Source organism: Tupaia chinensis, unplaced genomic scaffold (genome assembly GCF_000334495.1).
Source record: "Tupaia chinensis unplaced genomic scaffold, TupChi_1.0 Scaffold000549_1, whole genome shotgun sequence".
Classification (NCBI taxonomy): Eukaryota; Metazoa; Chordata; class Mammalia; order Scandentia; family Tupaiidae; genus Tupaia; species Tupaia belangeri.
In genome coordinates this window covers 4593553-4598998 of record NW_006160061.1, presented here as the reverse complement: position 1 = coordinate 4598998, position 5446 = coordinate 4593553, and the positions used below count along the sequence as shown (strand labels likewise).

The 5446-nt window shown below is 36.0% G+C and overlaps 1 pseudogene; it reads left to right on the top strand.

Moving 5' to 3' along the window:
• The first annotated feature begins 3317 nt into the window (after positions 1-3317).
• Positions 3318-3733, top strand: LOC102481611 (prefoldin subunit 4 pseudogene; annotated as a pseudogene).
• Positions 3734-5446: the final 1713 nt, after the last annotated feature.

The window sequence follows — 5446 nt, the reverse complement described above, 5'->3', positions numbered from 1 at the left end:
TCAGGTTCAGGACTTTAACCACAGTTAGCCATGTGGGAATCCAGTGCCTTAACCAGCATGCCATCTGCTGGCCCCAGAGGAAGCCTTTGAGCTCAATGTCTCTTATCATAAGGGGAATGCAAATCAAAACCACTATGAGATACCACTTAATCACAGTCATAATGGCTAAGTTTAAAAAAAATGAAGAATGATAAATGCTGGCAAGGTTGCAGTGCAAAGGCAACTCTCCTGCACTGTTGATAGGAATGTAAATTGGTACAACCCCCATGGAGAATAGCATGCAAGTTCTTCAGAAATCTACAAATAGAACTACCATACAACCCAGTAATTCCACTCTTATGTATCTACTCAAAGGATAGAAAAACAATTAGTCAGACAAATATTTGCACATCTATGTTTATTGCAGCATTATTCACAATGGCTAGGACATGGAATCAACCCAAGTGCCCAAGAATGAATGAGTGGATTGAAAGCTGTGACACATATACTCTGTGGAATACTACTTAGCCATAAAAAACAATGAGACCCTACAGTTTTATTTAAAGTAGATGAATATGGAAGATTTAATGCTAAGTGAAGCAAGCCAGAATATAAAAGACAGACTTGTTATGTCCCCCCTTAATATATACCAAATGTCTGCACTCTGTAGTCGAAACTGGAATACTGGAAGGCATAATAGCCAGGAGGGAGAATGTAGATACTAGAGACAGTATAGGAGGGGTGGGTAATAGGGGGTAGGCAATAGGGGGTGTGAGGGAGGGGATCAGGGGAAAAGCAAATAAAATATTTAAGAGACACAGGAAGAAAAGTTATCTGTTGATGATAATGTATACAGTAATGTCTTTGACTCGACTGATAATGCACAATATTCAGGCTAGGAAACACCACACTGTACATTGTAAAGATGTACAGTAATTAAATGTAAATTTAAGAAGAAAATGCCCCAGCATGAGAAGAGATCCAGGACCTTTTTCATAGCCAGTGGTTCTATTGTAAGATTTCACTGTCGGAACAGGGAAGGCTGTATTAGGCCTGTTAAATACACACATTTGGGAAAGCGCGAGCAGTTCGAGTGTCCAGTGCCTTTTATTTTTGGAGGCACACAGGTATGAAGACATCCTTAGGTAGCTATGTAATAAGGGAAAGATTGCCTTTTCTCTCAGACACTGCTGGATGTGTCCGGGCTTCCTAAGGCTAAGGAACTTGGGATGGGGATGGAGACAGCTGCAATGTTAAGGTCAAAACTGTTGAAGTCCCAGCAGCCTGAGGGCAAAATTGGAATCTATGGAGATTGCTAGAGAATCCTCTCCCCAGGACCAAGTGAGAATCTAAATTTATTATAATCCTTTAAGAAGAAAAATAATCTTAAAGGTCTTTGATCTTTCACTGTGTACAACTGGAACAACCATGAAATGAAAAAAATCTTAAATATAAAGAATTCAGTGACCCTAAACTTTGCTGGTGTTCACAGCTGACACTGAGGTTCAAGCAAAATAAGCAAATCTTAGAAAAAAGAAAGCCTCTGCAGAAATGACCTCAGGATGGTGCTGACCCCCTTTCTCCAGAGAAGAAGCCAGGAATGATTGAAACTATAGCTAACTATTAACGTTTCATCATGTGCTTTGCCTCTTTGGCATATGGAAAATATCACTTATGAACAGACACCCATCTGTAAGGAATGAGATAAAATATCTGTGGAATATAAAAGATGATAAGATTATGTCTGGTATTAATTGAAACATTTTTGGAGCTATATCTTATCTCCAGAGAAATAATTACTTTCTATAACTTCTAGAATTACAGCTCATTTTTATTACATTTATGGATACACACACGTGTGTGCGCATGCGCGCGCGCGCGCACACACACACACACACACACACACACACACAGTATTTAAGTGATGAAAATGAAAAGTTCAGTACCTGGAGGGTTTGAAATATGTTTCCAATGAAAAGTATAAATTCCTTAAATATTTCTTAGGTATTTCAGAGCAAAAAAAAAATCAATCACATAAAAAAATTGTTTCATTCTGGAATAATATAATGACTGGCAGCCTGCAACTCGTTTTGTCAAAAATTAAATGATAAAACTTTTCCATTGGATTTTTTTTTCTGTTGTCACAAGGGGTTTTCTATTTTTCTGTTTGTGAAGAACAGCTTTTTCTGACAAGTAAAGTAAAATTCAGAATAAGATTCATTTTAAGGGCATAGAAACTAATTTCATTTAGAATAAAGATAGCTGATTTTTTTATTCATACATAGAATATGAAAGCCTGTGTTTTTTCAATATTTCTGGGCTCCTGATGTGAGTTTTTCTCAGACTATAGATCATCATGATTATTATCATCTTCAATAGGAATATAAAGGGGAAAAACAGAGCAGGCAAAGAGGGAGCTTTTTGTATATTTTCTTAAAGTTCTGTTTAGCCTCATTGACCCTTCTTTGACTTCATAAATGGCTTCTCTTTTGGGGGAGTACTCATTACATAATTTTAAGCTTGCTTACAAAATGTTGTTACTTAGAGGATTCAGAAATCTGCATGCTTTCACTTCCTTTCTAGATGTATTGATTGTAGCTCTGTAGAAGGTATTTTGTAGAAAAATAATTCTGTCATGTTCTATGGTGTGTGTGTGTGTGTGTGTGTTGTGTGGGTGGGTGCATGTGTGTAATGTGTGTATGCATGTGCTTGTTTGTGTGCACATGATTTCTGTGGGCTAAGGCCCCAAAGGAGAAAATTTAGTGTGTGTTTTTTGGTATCTAATGTTTTCAGGTGGATGGCCAAGTTTTTTTTTTTTAACTTTTAACTTTTTTAAGTTAAAAATGATGACAAAAACTGAAGAATTACACTGTAAAGTTACATGTAATCCAATGTAATATAAAGAAGATTATGAGGATAAAAAAAAAACTGAAGAATTTTTTCTCAGATTTCTTGATTATGTGTTTTTCTTGCTGGTTAGTCACTTGAAAGTTTAATCAGAAAGGGCATGGAGGCTCGTGGGTGGACCACAGACTCTGTCATAAACCCTGCTGGTGTGTCAGAATATGAACCTTGACCCCCCACCGGGCACTATGTAGCCTTCAGAACCAGGTAAGATTATCGTTTTTTGACCAACCCCTTTAACAGGGCAGTACAGTGGAACTTGGAGTTAGGGCTGAAGGCTTGGGTAGGAGACTGACATCAGCATTCTTATTATTTCTATATTTTAGAATATTTATTATTTTTATTTGTTGTAAATTTAAAATTTTTTATAAACTATGGATAATAATAACACAGTACACAGAATTTTATCAGAAATAATTTAAAAAGAGCCCAAGATGGTTGCCATCATGAAGAAGGTGGCTGCAGAAGATGTCAACATTACTTTCGAAGATCAATAAATGATAAACCAATTTGCATGAAAGAAGAGTAGAATCCCAGAGCTAAAAGAAGAAACAGACGTGCAAAAGTAACAAGTCCAAAATTTAGAATATGCTTGTGTTGCTTGCGTGATGACATCATGCTGGCAGACGATGACTGAATAATGACACCTTATCAAATCGGTGACGTTTACAGCAGCTGTTCTCAGGAAGACACACAAGAAATGCTAGAAGAAGCAGAAAAAAGTTCTCAAGGAGAAACTGACGCCTTAGAATCCAGAGTGGAGTCTGTTCAGCGAGTGTTAGCAGATTTGAAAGTTTAGTTATATGCAAAATTTAGAAGTAACCTAAACTTTGAAGCTGATGAAAGTTAGACATTTTATTAGACTTTAAAAAATGCTTAATAAACTTGAATATTGTTTAAAATGATAATTTCCATTCTTTAAATGACATGAAAAGGAACACATTTTTAAAAAAAATTGTTCATTTATTCAATGGGAACTTACCTGTTTTCACATGTCTTGCTTATTTATTTTACATTTTTAAACAAAGACAGTATTATATATTTTGCATAATGATTATGTCAAGTCTAGGAGCTTTATGTCATGTTATTAAAATCAGTGAAGCAATCTTTTTTCTTTCTATATTGTCATTTAGAGTATTTGTTGTCATGTTCATGTGTAGGAAAAGTGAATAGCTGTGTCATGATTTATGTCTGATTTCAATTATTGTCTAGCGATGGTGAAAACACTACAAAAGATGCACCATCCCGCTTCTGCCTGCACACTTCACAACTAAAACTTCGCTGTGTGCTAAAGTATATACGTATATATTTAAATATCTGTAATACACCTTGTATTTAATTGTATATTTAATATACCTTTTACATATATATCAGTATCATAGATGCTGGAAGAAGAATTGGTGACGTTCAGACATTCCGAGGCAGGTAAAGCTTCATACAAACAGCAGAATAATGAGGTGTATAGAAAGAAATGTCTAGTTTTTTTTTTAATGTTAAGTTTTACACTTTAGTACTTTGTAATTAATTGGATTTTATATTGATAATGGTATGGTAGTTAAGCAGCTTTGTATTTAAAAGTAAGTCTTATTTCTTAAATAAGGATAACATTTATCATCTAAAAAAGAAACAATTTAAAAAGAAACTTGGTAAAAATACTTTATTACATACTTCTTAAGAAATACTAGGTATTGTTTTTTCATTTTTAAAGAATTATTTATTTAATGTTATGTATTATTATTATAATTTTTTAAATTTGCTATAGGCACAAGCGCTTACTAGAGAGAGAGAAAAAGAAAAAATGAGAAAGCAAGTCGCCAGATCCAGGACTGGAACGCCGTCAGCCACGTGGGAGTCCAGCACCTTAATACCACACCACTTGCTAGTCTTTTTGTTTTTATTTTTAATTTATGCCAGAGGCCACATGTTCAGATCAGAAAAAGAGAGAGACAAGGAGAAAGTGCCTCTCTCCTCCCATGAGACCTGGTCATGCTACAGTCTTTTCTCCATTCTCCCTTCCCTTCAGGATCCTGGGCACTTGTGCACCTGAGCCTGGTGTGTTTTTCAAACGGCCAGGAGGGAGATTTGAACCATAGTTGGCTCTGTGGGATCCAGCTCCCTTCACAGTGCTTAGCCACTGCACTATGAAACAAATCACCTGTTCCTCTTGCCCTGTCCTTCAGTTCTTATCTATTCACTCAGCAGAGAGATACTGAATTTCTACTGAGTGTTGGACCCTGGGCAGGTACTGAGTGGTAGTGGTTTTACCCACTGAGTTCAATGCCCAGTGGAAAATCCTACTTTAAAGTAACACAGTAGCAAGTATATAATCATGCCTGGTGATAAAAGCTGTGATTGAAAATATTTGTTTCTATGAGAAAGTATAATGGAGATTTAATTTTGATTGTAGGTAAGGAAAGACCTGCTTGAGGAATTGACATCCCATTCGATGTTGGAAGAGCCGAACAAGTCAAGAGTGGATAACATGTTTTCTTAGCTAAGGAAACAGTATGCACTGTTACTGCGGGTTGGAAGGCAAATTTAGAATGCTGACGGATTCGTGTAA